This window comes from Aquarana catesbeiana, linkage group LG08 (assembly GCF_042186555.1).
Source record: "Aquarana catesbeiana isolate 2022-GZ linkage group LG08, ASM4218655v1, whole genome shotgun sequence".
Classification (NCBI taxonomy): domain Eukaryota; kingdom Metazoa; phylum Chordata; class Amphibia; order Anura; family Ranidae; genus Aquarana; species Aquarana catesbeiana.
The window spans coordinates 277,563,536-277,581,010 of record NC_133331.1 but is presented as its reverse complement, the minus strand read 5'-3'; the positions used below and the strand labels follow the sequence as shown (position 1 = coordinate 277,581,010).

Genomic DNA, 17,475 nt, shown 5'->3' with positions numbered 1-17,475 from the left:
TGGGGGGGCAGCATCAGCACCCGCTATTAAAAAAAAAAGCCATTTTAATTGAGGGGGGGCAGAATAATGTTGCCACTGGTGAGAGATGTCATCTCTCTGCTCACTCACTTACCCCCGGTGGTGGCCCGCTCAGCAGCCTGCCTGCTAAGTCACAGACAGACAGCCTGCTCACTATTTTCTCGGGGGGGAGGGGCAATTGCCCTGCTGCCCCCCCCCCCCCCCCGGATCTGCCCCTGATTTGTGCAAGGTGCAGGATATGACGACTGCAATCTCTTCACTCCCACTAGACTTTTTGCCAGCACAGTACCTTCTTCATTTCCTTAAATATCCCCAAAAAACATACTGTAAATTGGTAGCTATGCATATGGTCAGCGCTGCTAGGCTTTGCATACCGGTCCATTAGAAGTCCATATCTCCCCTTCAGTGAAGGAATGTGCCTCTCATATTAACCATGTAAAGCGATGGAGGAGCTGATCTACACCACTCAGGATAAAATATCCAGTTTCTCGGACACATGAGAAACTTGGATTCAATTTCAAAATTCTCAGTTATACCACAAACAAATACAGGACAGCACTTGAACTGTTCTTATGGTACAATGATCTATTAGATGTTGAAATCAGGGGTCGTTGTGGGTTCAATATAAAATACATAGTTACCAGAATTAGATGGAGAGGGTAGTTGGTGGTTTTCCCACCCCCTCTCCTTTCTTTTTGTGTGCATCCCCCCATTCCCCTTCTCTCCTTTGTCCCCTCTAACTAAGTCTTAGTAAACGGGGGCTGTGGGGCATAATGTTATGCCGAGTAAATAGATACCTAACATATCACGCTTTAACATTGTGCACACTTGTGGAATGGCGTCAAACTTCAGTACTTAAAAATCTCCACGTTTTAAAAAAATTTACAGGTTACATGTTTAGAGTTACAGAGGAGGTCCAGTGCTAAAATTATCGCTCTCGCACTAACGTTCGCGGCATATGTAACCTGTGTGTATCTGGCTTTGATACTAGCCAGTCCCTCACCAGCCACTGACCTCACCGCATGTCCCTGGTCCCTTATCATCCTTTCCAATAGCTTGCAGACTATATTGCCCCGTACACACGATTGGACATAGATCGGACATTCCGACAACAAAATCCATGGATTTTTTCCGACGGTTGTTGGCTCAAACTTGTTTTGCGTACACACGGTCGCACAAAGTTGTCGGAATTTCCGCTCGCCAAGAACGCGGTGATGTACACCACGTACAACGAGAATAGAAAAGGCCATTTCAGAACCAAGCGCGGCACCTTTTGGGCTCCTTTTGCTAATCTCGTGTTAGTAAAAGTTTGGTGAGAGACGATTCGCGCTTTTTCAGACTCGTGGTTTTCAGATGGTTTTCTGCTGTTCAGTTTGTGCTTGTGGGTTTGTATCTGCTCTTCAGTGCGTGCAGCGAGTACCATTGACTTGTCATTGTGTTCTTGTTCGTTCGTTACTGTTTTTCAGGTCGCTCTTCACAGGCCTTGCTGTTCTTCAGTGCGTTCTGTTACTTCATTCTGAGCAGCCGACCGTTTTCTAGCCATGTTGCGTATACGTACTCCTCGTAGAGTTCGTGCTGTGCGGGGGCTTGGTGTTGGGGTCCTGACCTTGACACAAGTCCAATCCATGAACAGGGTGGGGAGGAGTTCATGGACCAAGAATTGGTTGCTTCAGCGTGACCAGTTCTGTCATATGCCTTTGCTCCGTGAGATCCGTGAGAATAATCCTGATGATTTCAGGAACTTTCTCTGGAGGACGGACCCCGTTTTTCACCGTTTGTTGGCTTTGCTGACCCCCCACATCAGCAGGCAGGATACCTGCATGAGGCAAGCCACCACTCCAGAGAAGAGGCTCGTCGTCACCCTGCGGTACTTGGCGACAGGGAGAAGCCTGCAAGCCTGCAGGACTTGAAGTTCTCGACAGGCATCTCCCCCCAGGCTCTGGGAATCATTATCCCAGAGACCTGTTCTGCCATCATATAGGTCCTGCAGAAGGAGTATATGAAGGTAAGATTTTTATCCTTTAACATCAACTTTTATTGTATTTAATGTTTGATAATATATTGTATTTCTTTCCTCATCCCTTAATTACCATGATTGGAATATGCTGTGAATGTCCCCTTTGTTCTCATGCATGCTGGATTTTTATGTAATTATTTTTTTGCTCCTTCATACATATTTGCCTTCACTTACCTCCCCAGCATGCTCTCCTGGCCCTATATTCACCTCATGTAGTCAATTAACAATGTATTTTATCAGCTCCATAGTAGTGCTTTACCCCAAACACCCCTAAAATGTTTTGAAATGTGATTGGTGCTTACAATTCAGGCCGAGTGCCAGAGGCTTTTTTTGGGGGTCTCCAAATCATTTGGAACCCTCCCTCCCCCCAACTGCTAAGTCAGCTGATACCAATCCTCTATCTATCCTCAATCATCCATCTGCTGACTTTGCCAAACCCATACACACTATACCCACCTCTTTTGTGGTCATATTTATGGATGAATTCCCCAAAGCATGTAGTGCAAGGGCCTGCCTGAATACTTTCAAATGGTACTGTTTCATGTTTTTGTATCCTATTATTATCTTGATATGTAATAGCAGAATGTCCAAATATGCTCAAATGTGTACAGTGTGTATTTATATCTTTGTATTATGACACCTCTTACCTGTCCAGTGGGCTGCCAATAGTGTAACTAAGGAGGGGCTGTTCAAAGTAATACCCATTATTTAGGCATTCATCTCTCAATGAAGTGGAGAGGGTTACCTGTCCCAGAGTCCCCCCCCCTATAATGTTAGAAATGGCCCAGGAGGGGGGGGGGGATCTGATAGTTGGACCTTATACTTTGGTTTTTAAAAATTTCCTCTAATAAATGTTATCTTGATGTTGGCCAACAATGTTTGTGTCTAATCTGCTTTCCCTGTTTATGTGCACAAAGACTAATTTTTTTTTTGGTTTTGACTCCACAGTTTCCTTCCACGCCACAGGAATGGCAGACTGTGGCCTCCCACTTTGCCCAGCGGTGGGACTTTCCTAACTGCAGAGGGGCAATTGATGGGAAACACGTCCACATCGTCCCACCGCCCAACTCGGGGTCGTAGTATTATAATTATAAGGGGTTCAATAGTATTGTGATGTTGGCGGTGGTGTCGGCTACTTATGAATTTCTGTATGTGGACGTGGGGAAGAATGGCCGGATGTCCGATGGTGGAGTCATCACCCAGACCCAGAACCCAGAGTTCTACAGGCGTCTCCAGAATGGCAGCTTGGACTTGCCACCTCCAGAAGACAATGTGGAAGGACTCCCATTTGTCTTTGTTGCGGATGAAGTTTTTGCGCTGGGGGACCATCTTATGTGGCCATTCCCGATGAGGACCCTCACCCTGGACCAGAGGGTTTTTAATTACCGGCTGGCCAGAGCCAGAAGAGTGGTGGAGAACACGTTTGGAATCATGGCCAGCCGGTTCCGCCTATTTCTTACACCCATACATATGGCGGAGTACAAACTGAATCACATCATCCTGGCGTGCTGTGTTCTACACAATCTTGATTAACAATCTTTTTAATAACAGCACAATCACATGTGCATTTCCAAAAGGTTTTTAAAACAAACCAACATGTTTGATGTTTAACAATTTTTGGGGTCACATTAGAAAAAGTAGAAATGTCCATTTAAGATAAAACAGGCATGTGTAAAACCCACAAGAAATACACAAATTTAGAACTTACAAAGTTCACATTTGTTAGAACTTGAAGGCAATATCAGACATGAGTATTTACAATTCAAACAGGTAAAATTACTGCGCTATCCCCAAACCCAGTATATAAGGATATACAGTGTATAAATAATGTGAATGGTGTAAAGCTGCAACTAAAAATGTGAGACACATCCACTGAATATACCAAAAAAGCAAAAATAGCTGTGCTGCAAATAGGGAAATGATATAAAAATGAAACAATATAATCACCTCTATATATACAAATTAAGCACCCATTATAGTGTGACTAACAGTGAAGAAAACACTTGATTGTCATCCTAAATGAAATAATAGAATAACTCATGGAACGATGAACATGTACAGTCCAATTCCAAAGTACATAGAATGTAAAGTTCACTGGCAGAGCAATCTTTCAAAGGACAAAATGACAGGCATCCATGCGGTGTGAAACATGCGACCATATCACTCAGGAAAGTGTGATGACAGAAGGCTTCCTCCACCATTAAAAATGCTGCCCCTTACCAGCTCCTTTGATCTCTTGTTAAGGAGATCGTGTAAGCGTGTGGCTATCTACCCCAGCCTCGGGTCTTTAATGAGGACGGATCCCAGTATGTCTCCTCGCCGAGAATCCTCTGGATGGTAGATGGACACTCGTCTCCCATAAAGGAATATATAAAAGGGGCTTCCATAGTGTAACACGTTTTAACAAATTTATTAAAAGGTAATAGAAATGCACTTACAATATCGTTGTATAAAAGACTCATTTAAAATCAATATCTGGCCGGCTTCAGACTGCTGCCCGTCGCTTCCGGGATCAGCGTGGTAAGTGGTGACGTCAGCACGCCGCTCCTCCCTACGCCGCTTCGTCACAACTGACGTCTTCCAGGGGCACGGGCAGCGTGCTGACTCACCGCCTATATGTATCCTACTAACTATAAGGAACGCCCCCCTCTGAGCTCAAGGTGTCCCGTGATTTGTGTCGCCATCTTATAAGAGGGCAAACGCCCTTCCCCGAGGAGGACATGTGTATTATTGTTAAATATCAGTGAAGATTCACTCGGTATCCTTAAACCACGTATTAGCTACTAGAAAGAACTGATAAGGAGAAAAATCAATAAAAAATATTTACTAAAAAGCAACCTTCACCGTCCAAACATAGATAGGTGGTGGAGATTAGCAATCAAAAGAGGTCCCATAAAACCACATTGTTCCTTATCGGCCCGGGTGTTCATGGCAACCACGGACCCAGGATAGCTGAATCCCTCACATTGCTCAGTGCTATCACAGTGCATGTGATGAAAAACAAAGGGCACAGAGTATAACATAGGAAACCACAACACACTCTCAAAAATTAAATGCATATACAGCAAATCCAAAATTACTTGGTAGGTATAAAAAAACTTTGAAAATAAATTTCATTCGTCGTCCCCCCAAAGTCGCATCGCAACTTAGGGTCGCGAGGAATCCAACGAGTTAAAAATTATGTGTACAGCCTTAATTTTAGTAGAAACCCTCTTAATTGTAATGACTGAGATAGGCCATAAATAATCAATTTATTGTAAATGGGAAGGAGAGATCCCTCTCTGTGTTCCCTTAAATTGATGTAATAATATAAAAGATATCATTATTTCAAAAAAAGAAGAGAGAGTTGGGTCCCAACCTTACATGTATTTGGGAATTTATAATCTTCATTTTTTGAGATAATGATACCTTTTATATTATTACATCAATTTAAGGGAACACAGAGAGGGATCTCTCATTCCCATTCTTCTACTACTACTTCATTCTTCTCACATTATAAAGATGAACAGAGTGAGCTGTATTAAACTATTTCAAACATTGTAGCCTGACGAAAGTGCTGTATCCATTCCGAACGCTAATTTTACCAGACCGAGCTGTTCCGTCTCGGAATTTCTTCTGAGCATGCGTTGCACTTTGTGCGTCGGAACTGGCCACACACGGTCGGAATTGACGCGATCGGATTTTGTTGTCGGAAAATTTTATAGCCTGCTCTCAAACTTTGTGTGTCGGAAAATCCGATGGAAAAAGTCCAATGGAGCCCACACACGGTCGGAATGTCCAACAACACGCTCCGATCGAACATTTTCCATCGGAAAATCTGACCGTGTGTAAGGGGGAATTAATGTTAGGCTGACTGGCCTGTAGTTCCCAGATATATATCTTGGCTCTTTTTAAATTTTGATGCCACTTCGGCTTTTTTTCAATCAGCTGTCAGCATTCCAGTCAGTAAACTGTCCATAAAAATTAGGAGCAATGGTCTGGCTACTGCCAGTCACTTTCTTTTAAATGAAAGTGACTTAACACTTTAACAGGAATACAAAAACTAAATGACCCCATAATACTATATACAGTATAAAGTAAAGCAAAAATTTGGGCTGGAATTCCTCATAAACTGATCTTAGATTAAAACGTTCTAAATAGCAGATCGGCAGATAACTAAACTGCTGACTGGGTGCTGATGTTTGTCTCACCTGGAGGCTAGAAGTTAAATATTTTAATTTAGTTTTAGGTATGTGAGAAAAGAAAAATGTGAATTCTAAATTAAACTAATTCAAATTTCTGTATACTCAACTTGTTTGTCTTTTATTATATAAGCCAACCCCCTTCTCTGTAGGGTAGACCTCCACTAAAGTCTCCCAGCTCTCTACATTTTCAGAACCAACTGAACTACCCAGTAAGTATATGCTGGAATATCGTTATTTTAATATTAATTTTAATATAATAATTGATAAGGAGAGAAACCTTGGTATTCAGATTTCAGGTAAAGTTTAAAAATCTGCTCGGTTTCATTTTAATTTTAAATGATAGCAAGATTCCTCATATCATTTTACCATAATGGCTTTTTTTTTTTTTTGCACAATTAATTTTTTAGGTAATTTCTTTTCCCAAGTTTCTTCAACCTTTAACTACATTTAATATGTAAGAGAGTAATCCATTGTTTCAGTATAATGGTTGCTATAGGGGTATGGTCAACCAAAAGTATAAAATGTCTGTTTGGAAAGAATGATGACCTGCCTGCTCATGTCTGCATGACTTTTTTATACCAATGTTCTTAGTGTTTTATTTATGATGTAGATCTACACATGTGGACTCTTGTGGGCTCTCTGTGTTGTATTTAGCTGAATTGGTTCAGACAGTACTGAATCGCAGCCATTAATGTCTAAACCGCTGCCAACAAAATTGAGTACACCCCTAAGTGTGAAAATGTCCAAATTGGGCCCAATTAGCCATTTTTCCTCCCCGGTGTCATGTGACTTGTTAGTGTTACAAGGTCTCAGGTGTGAATGGGGAGCAGGTGTGTTAAATTTGATGTTATCCCTCTCACTCTCTCATACTGGTCACTGGAAATTCAACATGTCACCTCATGGCAAAGAACTCTCTGAGGATCTGAAAAAAATAATTGTTACTCTACATAAAGATGGCCTAGGCTATAAGATGATTGCCAAGACCCTGAAACTGAGCTGCAGCACGGTGACCAAGACCATACAGCGGTTTAACAGGACAGGTTCCACTCAGAACAGGCCTCGCCATGGTCGACCAAAGGAGTTGAGTGCACATGCTCAGCTTCATATCCAGAGGTTGTCTTTGGGAAATAGACATATGAGTGCTGCTAGCATTGCTGCAGAGGTTGAAGGGGTGGGGGGTCAGCCTGTCAGTGCTCAGACCATACGCCACACACTGCATCAAATTGGTCTGCATGGTTGTCGTCTCAGAAGGTAGCCTCTTCTAAAGATGATGCACAAGAAAGCCTGCAAACAGTTTGCTAAAGACAAGCAGACTAAGGACATGGATTATTGGAACCATATCCTGTGGCCTGATGAGACCAAGATAAACTTATTTGGTTCAGATTGTGTCAAGCATGTGTGGCGGCAACCAGGTGAGTAGTACAAAGACAAGTGTGTTCTGCCTACAGTCAAACATGGTGGTGGGAGTGTCATGGTCTGGGTCTGCGTGAGTGCCGCCGGCACTGGGGAGCTACAGTTCATTGAGGGAACCATGAATGCCAACATGTACTGTGACATACTGAAGCAGAGCATGATCCCCTCCCCTTGGAGAGTGGGCCGCAGGGCAGTAATCCAACATAATAACAACCCTAAACACAATTCCAAGACAACCACTGCCTTGCTAAAGAAGCTGAGGGTAAAGGTGATGGATTGGCCAAGCATGTCTCCAGACCTAAACCCTATTGAGCATCTGTGAGGCATCCTTAAACGGAAGGTGGAGGAGCGCAATGTCTCTAACATCCACCAGCTCCGAGATGTCGTCATGGAGGAGTGGAAGAGGACTCCAGAGGCAACCTGTGAAGCTCTGTTGAACTCCATGCCCAAGAGGGCAAAGGCAGTGCTGTAAATTAATGATGGCCACACAAAATATTGACACTTTTGGGCCTAATTTGGATATTTTCACTTAAGTGTGTACCCACTGTTGTTGCCAGCGGTTTAGACATTAATGGCTGTGTTGAGTTATTTTGAGGGGACAGCAAATTTACACTGTTATACAAGCTGTACACTCACTACTTTACATTGTAGCAAAGTGTAATTTCTTAAGTGTTGTCACGTGAAAAGATATAGTAAAATATTTACAAAAATGTGAGGGGTGTACTCACTTTGTGAGATACTGTATATGATCTGTACTGCACCGGATATGGCCAGGATGTAACAGCCTGCAGCTATATATTTAGCTTGTGTGAAGCATGCAGATGCTGGACAGGCAATTTTCATATAAAACACCTATATACAGTATGGCTTGTCTCACCATCTCTCATGAAACAATAGTCCTCATGTCCTGCTTCGTGCAGATATGAGGGCGGTGCATTCAATGTAACAGTGTGTGTTGACTCGTCTAGCTGTTACCCACATCCAGTGGAGCTTCTGTGCAGTGTAGTGAGGTATCCTGGCTGAGCATTCACAGCAGCGTGCTCTCCAGTGTGACACGAGGGCTACCAGCAACAAGAGGGAGGGTGCCCAACCTGGTGCGACTTTTGATAGAACTCCAGCATTCACATTAGTAGAGAGAGGGGAAAAAGGGGCTTTGGTAGGGGTGGGCTATCAGGGTTTGACTGGGGTGGGGGCTTGGGTTGAGGGATTGGAAGGGTCGGTGGGGAGGGATGCGCTAATTTTTAGGGGCGTTTGTCACTGGTTATTTGTATATGAACATATGTCCCATGATCAATAAAGACTAATGATAGCCTTATTAGGTGCTGTATCCTCTTGTGGTTTGTCTTTCATGTTATATTTTGGATGTGCCTCCCCTACATTTTTGGGTTTAGTCACCATAACCGTTTACACTCCCAGATCTCATTTTTGGTGTGCTTCTGTAGTGCCATAATAAGTACCTGTTGGTAGGTTGATCAGTAGTCCTTTGTTCAAAATGATTTTAGGTACTACTTAAACTTTGAAGAAATGCCATTTTAAGGATGAGAAGTATATAACGATAGAAAGGTACTTATTTACTTGTATAAAAATAAAAAATATGTTTAACAGTACAATTTACTGAGTAAGCAAATAAAACCTAAGAAACATAAAGGTATAGTTGAAACAAAAACCTTTGCTTACGTCCATTTTGTTTGTGCAGAGTTGTGGAAATGTGTTAGATTTAGAGAACAATTCTGGTACAGAGCAGATATAGGTAGCACATGGTGTTATTCATGTTTTTGTTACCAACCGACCAGTGGAAGAGGGGGATGGGATATTGCCCTTTAGAACATAGTAAAACCTAACATACTTTCACTGAATTCCAATATCAATCATTTGACTCAAACAGTGGCGGCTGGTGAAGTTTTAGGATGGGGGGGCCAGACCGCGCCCTTCCCCAGAATCACCGGACAAGAGTATATAGCCCCAGCATCACAGGACAGAGTATACAGCCCCAGCATCACAGGACAGAGTATACAGCCCCAGAATCACAGGACAGAGTATACAGCCCCAGCATCACAGGACAGAGTATACAGCCCCAGAATCACAGGACAGAGTATACAGCCCCAGCATCACAGGACAGAGTATACAGCCCCAGAATCACAGGACAGTGTATACAGCCCCAGAATCACAGGACAGATCATACAGCCCCAGCATCACAGGACAAGAGTATATAGCCCCGCATCACAGGACAGAGTATACAGCCCCAGCATCACAGGACAGATCATACAGCCCCAGAATCACAGGACAGAGTATACAGCCCCAGCATCACAGGACAGATCATACAGCCCCAGAATCACAGGACAGAGTATACAGCCCCAGAATCACAGGACAGAGTATACAGCCCCAGAATCACAGGACAGATCATACAGCCCCAGAATCACAGGACAGATCATACAGCCCCAGAATCACAGGACAGATCATACAGCCCCAGAATCACAGGACAGAGTATACAGCCCCAGCATCACAGGACAGAGTATACAGCCCCAGCATCACAGGACAGAGTATACAGCCCCAGAATCACAGGACAGCATATATAGATCAGCATTGGAGATACGATATAAAGATCAACATCACAGATGGGGTATATAGATCAGCATCACAGATAGTGTAGCATGACAGCACCCCCCCTCTCAAGACCCTACCCCCCCCGCTCATGGCACACTTATAGGAATTTTTTTTTGTAAAAACCCTGGGTGCAGGAGGTCCGGCACTTACCGGGCTGTCGTGTCCTCTCCTCCTGTGTCTCCTCCAGGCAGCAGCAGCGGCGGAGGAGTCTGCTCCTCCAGCTTCCTCCACTCTGTCTCCTCTTCCGCCAAAGCGCTGGGCATCCAATAGGATCGCCTAGTGCTTCGGCCAATTGGGAAACAGGTCTTGACCTGCCTCCTGATTGGTGGGGAGGCACTATGGTTTGAAAATAGCAAAAATCCATTTGCGAAGGTCACACAATTGGGTGCGATCAGGGTGCACACTCTTCGCCCTGAGCCCACTCTTTTTTTGAGCCTGTTAGAGCCTCTGTGTCTCTAATTAAGTGCTTAAAAAAACACCTCCTCCCACCCCCGCCATAGGAGGCTATGTGTCCGGGATCCTGAAAGGGGCCTGGTGCATGGAGAGGGAGGCAGCGGCAGGGACAGGGAGGGCGACGCCCGTGCGCCCACAATGCACGGGCCACCACTGGACTGAAATATTATTGCATATCCTACTATAGTTATATATAAAATAGAAAGAAAGATTGCACTCATAAGTTATATACCTTACAATGATCAATTATTTTCACATAATCTCTGTGGACTCTTCTCATTCATACAAGAAATACCCTAAAGAAACCCATATACAGTAAAAAATATTTTCAATCTAACATCCTTTAGTACTGCTTGAGTGAGGACCACACTGGGTAGACAAGGTGAGGAAAAAGGCATCCCTCTTTGAGATAGAAAGCCCTGGAAACCATAGGCAATGAAGATTGGAACTATGGTTTTTGTGAACCAGCTCCAATGGTATTTGAGAACCTGTTGTGCTCTTCCTTTTGTGGTATTGAGGAATAAGATAGCTCAAATCCTCTTGTCATTGCTTTATCCATGGGTAGCCAGATCATAAAAAGTCTGGAAAGCATTAACCAAATCCATGTCATTAACAACACTCAACCTGCCAATAATGGGTGCCAGTCATTAGTGATCCTTTATTTAGAACAAATGAACATTGGACTGTATATTGTATTGGAACAATCATTTTATGAGTGCCTAATATTAGGGTGCCTCATGTTATTTTTAGCCATATTTTCAATGTTGTCTTCTTTTTCTTTCAATGAATCCAAATTAGCCACAGAGCCCAATGATGTTCACCTTGAAGAAATCCCTGTTACTCCTTTTTTTCCTCGGGACTATCAAATTATCTCTCTGTGAGGAAGAGTAAGTATATTAAAACTTTTTTTTTTTTTTTTTTTTAATAAAAGTATAGACTTAAAGCTTAAAGTGGTTCTAAAGTCTAAGTATGTTTTACCTCAATGCATTCTCTGCATTAGGATACACAACTCCCCACAATAATATCCACAGCACCCGCACTTATGGGCCTACTTCAATACTATATACTAATATAATAATTAAAATATCCAATAATCAAATGTGGGAATATAAAAAATGTACAACAGCTCACCACATATACCCCTGTATATGTATACAACAAAATATTAAGTGTAGAGCCATGCTTAGCATAAACCTTTTACCCAATTTGTACAAACTTGAATTTAAGTTATGTGTAAATGTGATAGTGCTCAATTGTGGCATAAATTACAAACCAGCACAAACTGTGATATAGAAACACAAATTAATTTGATAACCCCCACAACATATAAGTTGAAAACATTTTAGTCCAACTGTGATATAGTTTTATAAACCAAATAAATCAGATTCCTGCAAAGTCTTATGCCTCAATCTCCTTGCAGCTCGTGATCACAAAATAATCCTCTCCCAGAAATGGAAGGTCCATTTTCATTTTGTCCCCAATTGTTAATAGCTTATTGTCATGAACTCGTCATTATCCAGGATTTAGTGTTAATGTACCTTTAAAACAATTATTAAATGTATCGAACTGTATTCTATATATTTTGAAATTAAAATATTTTGAAAGTAAAATAATCCTCTCCAATGTGAATGCACCAGCTTTCCCTAAATAAATCTTCACTCACCACCTTCAACTCAAATTTGTGCTCCAAAGTGCCCCTTTAAGTGTGCCCACTCACTGGATTTAATTGACCTCTTATACGGTATATAATAAGTAGGTCCAGCCAGCACTTAAATTTTTTGTTTTCCTCCTCCAAGCCAAGGACACTCTCAGAGGGACATGTAATTGGCCACCCACCAGTATTTACATCATATGTTTGTATGGTACATAGGAGATACACACCCAACATAGCAGCATTGCGCAATGCCTTTTATTAGAAAATGCCCAAAAAGTATGCACTCACAATGGCACCCAGAATCACGGCACAGTAAGTTATCCATGAAAGCGGCGCAGCGTGGAGCCAGTGCGTGTTCCACCAAACAGAAATGATGTCACTACGCACTTTATCACTTATCGGATGTCTTCAGGAAGCAGATCATCTGGTGCCATCTCCGCGCCATAGATTTACTCATTAACCCTTGCTTTGACAAATCCAATCTCAAATATATGAATGATTCTATATTCGGTCATTTCAGGCTTGAATGGTATTTCATTGGTATTGATATACAAAATAAAATGTAAAGTAAAATGGGCCGTGAAATATTACCTAAGTAAACCTTGATTGAAAAACCTCTATATCAAATCGTTTAGCACTATCTTATGGTTAAAAAGTATTCTACCTCCCCCATACACACCTTACTGCATCTAACATCACATTATGGTTAAAAAATGTGTACTATCTATCCTACAGACATGCCCTCCTACTCCTTCTGTATTAAACGGTATTGTAATTGTACTGTCCCCCTTTTTATTGTAAAGTGCTGCTTAAACTGTTGGCGCTATATAAATTATGTACAATAATAATAATCCTACATACTCATGTAGTGAAAAGATTGTATACTATCTATCCCCCAGCTCTAATTATAACAAAAAAAAACAAATAAATAATACACTATCAAATTTACAGGATAAAATCATCCTTACATTATTAAACAAAATACATAAAAAATATGGTGCTGTGCCGATATAGCAGGTGATTCTGCATCCCAAGCTCCAGCCTGCAGAGAACGACCACAGGTGGTACAAAAGGTTGTAACTGTGGGGAATGAGCTGTTGGAAGTGGTAGGAGATTAGTTGGAGAAGTGATACGCTTTCCTGAAGAGATTAGATTATTTAACCAGCAGCCCGCTAGTTATTTTCAACTTGTCATATCTCACAGTCAGTCTGAAAGAATAGGGGGTCTGTCAGTGTTGGGGGTGGGCAGTGTCACTGTACGGGGTATGGAGTGTCAGTGTAGGGGGTGTCAGTGTGGTGGTTGGGGAGCAGGGTGTGTTAGTGTAGGAGGTGGGGGCGTCAGTGTGGGAGGTAACAGTGTAGGGGGTGTCAGCGTGGAGGGTGGTGGTTGTCAGAGTGCAGGGGTTGGGGTGTCAGTGTTGGGGAACGGGGGTGTCAGTATTGGGGGTGGGAGTATCAATGTGGGGGAGCAGGGGGTGTCAGTGTAAGAGATGAGGGTTTCAGTGTGGGAGGTGACAGTGTAGGGGGTGTTAGTGTGGGGGGTGGTGGTTGTCAGAGTGCAGGGTTTGGGGTGTCAGTGTTGGGGAATGGGGGTGTCAGTATTGGGGGTGGGAGTATCAATGTGGGGGAGCAAGGGGTGTCGGTGTAGGGAGTGGGGGTGTTAGTGTGGGAGTGGGGGTCTATCAGTGTGCTAGACGAAAGTCTGACATGGTGGGGGTGTCAGTCTGGACTCTGGAGGGGTGGGAGTGTCAGTCTTGGGAGTCTGTTGGAGTGGGGGTTTTAGTCTGGGTGGGGATCTGTTTATGAGGGAGGTTAGTAGTTGGGGATGGGGGGTGTCAGTCCGGGAGAAGTGTGGCTCTGTCAGTGAGGGGGGGGGCAGGGGTATTATGGGGTTACAGAACATCATGGTCTATTTTACTATTAGAGGAGATAAAAAGGGGGTGCGGAATATGACGGCCTGCATTGCTTTTAGAGGAGAAATAGAAGGGATTCAGAATGTCACGGTCGTCATTATTATCAGAGGAGATATAGAGGAGATATAGAGGGGGTGCAGAATATCATGGCACATTCAAACATTATTCTGCAGGCTGTGATATTCTGTATCCACTCTATATATCATCTGATAATAATGAATCCTGTGATATAGATAGATAGATAGATAGATAGATAGATAGATAGATAGATAGATAGATAGATAGATAGATAGATAGATAGATAGATAGATAGATAGTTAAATACACGCATGTGCATACATACATGCACACACTTATGCATATAAATGCAAATACAGTGGAACCTCGGTTTGCGAGTAACGCGGTTAACGAGAGTTTCGCAAACTGAGCACTGTATTTCTGAAATTTCTAACTCGGTTTGGGAGTGTTGTCTCTCAAAACTAGCAGGATTCAGGCCAAAAGTGGTGTGCAGTACCACTTTTGGCCTGAGGTGGGGGGCGCCGGAGCCGAGCAGAGACAAAAGTCGCCAATCTGCTCCATTCGGAAATGCACGGAAAGGCCCGAGGACAGTTCGGCTGACCTCGGCAAACCTCGGAAAGGCTCATGAACGGAGTCTTTCCGAGGTTTGTCGAGGTCCGCCGAAGTGTCCCTCTGGCCTTTTCGGCCGTTTCCGAGGCTCTCCGGCGCCCCCTGCCTCTGGCCGCATGCGGTATTGCATCCCATTGAAGTCAATGCGGAACAAATTATTTTAGTTTCCATTGACTTCAATGGGAAAACTCGCTTTGATATGCAAGTACATTGGATTACGAGCATACTGTACTCCTGGAACGGATTATGCTCGTAATCCGAGGTTCCACTGTATGCATAACCATATACAAACATGCATTCATAGATACACACATGGACATATATACAGACACACATACATATATATAAATAGTTAATTAAAACAAACTTTGTAGCAGTGATGGCCCATCCATATGCCCCCCTAATCCATGTGTCCGGCCCCTAATCTACATGCAGGGCACGGACACATAGATTTCCATTTTTTTTTTCTCAGAAGCACGTGATTAGAGCCAGAGGCTATTTTTATTATTTATTGTATACAAAAAAATGTTTTATTTTTGACACTTTTTTTTTAATTAACTTTATTGCTATCAGAAGGGATTAACAGCATTCCTTCAAAAGAATCATATTTAATACATCTGGGATTCCATTCATGTAGCAGTGAATGATTTTTCAGAATTCCCATATGAATGAAATCCTCCTGGTGTATGGACAGCTTTAGCTGTGTTCACTGATGGGAAATGTTCCAGCTGGTTATTCAATAAGAGATTCAAGTTTGTGACATCCCGATGTGCCGTATTCCTTCACCATGTTACTGTGGTCATAGAATAGCCTAAAAATAAACATTTGTGGTCCCAGTGAAATACAGTTTTTGTGTAATAATCAATGTTGTTTTATTTACCGATAATCGTGTCTTCTCCCAGGAGAGATGCCGATCAAGAAGAAAGAAGAGATGATCCGGGTGAAAGGGATGTTGAAGTGGAAAAACGATTTTTACCAAATGTTGGAAGCAGTGGCGGCTGGCGTTCAAAATCATCAATTGCAGCCACTATGCCCATCAAACGCTGCCACTGTGCCATCAAACGCTGCAACTGTGCCATCAAACGCTGCAAGTGTGCCATCAAACCCTGCCGCTGTGGCCCCAAATGCTGCCACTGTGCCAAACGCTGCCACTGTGCCCATTAAACACTGCCACTGTGCCCATCAAATGCTGCCACTGTGCCCATCAAACCCTGCCAGTGTGCCATCAAACCCTGCCACTGTGCCCTCAAATGCTGCCACTGTGCCATCAATTGCAGCCACTGTGCAAAACGCTGCCACTGTGCCCATCAAGCGCTGCCACTGTGCCAACAAACACTTTCAGTGTGCCCATCAAATGCTGCCAGTGTGCCCATCAAATGCTGCCAGTGTGCCCATCATATGCTGCCAGTGTGCCCATCATATGCTGCCAGCGTGCCCATCAAATGCTGCCAGTGTGCCCATCATATGCTGGCAGTGTGCCCTTGAATGCCCCTGGCAGCATTTGATGTGCCCATCAAATGCTGCCAGTGTGCCCATCATATGCTGGCAGTGTGCCCATCAAATGCTGGCAGTGTGCCTATTAAATGCTGCCAGTGTGCCCTTGAATGCCCCTAGTGTGACCCCTGCCTGCTCGCCATCTGCCCAGCACTTACCCTGACTTGGTAGGGCAGTGGGTGAGGGTGACGAGCGGGGTCCTCAATGCATCCCCTGCCGTCCTCATCTCCTGTCCTCTCCTCCTGATAGGCATCCAATAGCGGTGCCTGTCGTTTCAGCCAATCAAGTAACAGGTAACAGACCTGAGCACCTAATTGGCAAAGAGACGGTTTAGTGTTAGGAAAGCGAATAGTCATTCGCTTTTCCAGCACAGCTGAGCGATCTGCGAGCGCCCAGCATGGCACTCGCGGGTCACCTTTTTTGACACCTATTAGAGCCTATGGCTCTAATCAGGTGCTTCAAAAACACCCCCCCTCCACTGTAATTCAGGCGCCCGGCCCCCGAAAAGGGGCCGGGCGCCTGAATAGGGCGTGGCAGCGGCGGCCATAGATAGATTCATGCAATGCATGAATCTATCTATTGGTGATAGAGGGGGTGGCAGGAGAGAGGGGGCAGCGCCCGTGTGTCCTTAATGCACGGGCAGCCACTGGTTTGATGGCTTCTCTCAGGTTTGTTGGGAAAATAACCAAAAATGTTAAAACTTTGAAAATGGAATTGGAAATCATCTGATGTGGAATATTATTTGGCTAAATGCTCAACAGATGTCTTATAAAAATAAATAAATATGTTGCATATACTGTGTTTTCTTCTTTTTTATTATTTTTATATGATGAACCTAATTTAGTTGGGGAAATAATGTCCTTGGAGCACTTCCCAGGGAATTTAATCATTTATTGACTTTCAGTTGGATTCAGCCGCCCCCCTGATCCGGATAGATCCTCCACCTTATCCAATCACGATAAAAGCATACAGAATGGATCAGTCCACACTTAGGTCTCATGTACTCTGGTTTCTTCTAAATGCTGTTAATCCCGACAGGAGAAAATCAGAATTATAAACTCATCTAAGCTGCATTTTTTTCAAAACAGTTTAGGTGAGT

General features: G+C 43.4%; 1 long non-coding RNA gene across 1 annotated transcript; it reads left to right on the top strand.

The window, feature by feature from the left end:
* Positions 1-6,317: 6,317 nt before the first annotated feature.
* LOC141106545 (uncharacterized) lies at positions 6,318-15,840 on the top strand. The gene is made up of 3 exons (XR_012235733.1): positions 6,318-6,428; positions 11,494-11,576; positions 15,785-15,840. It is a non-coding gene; the product is annotated as an uncharacterized lncRNA (long non-coding RNA).
* The last annotated feature ends 1,635 nt before the right edge of the window (positions 15,841-17,475 follow it).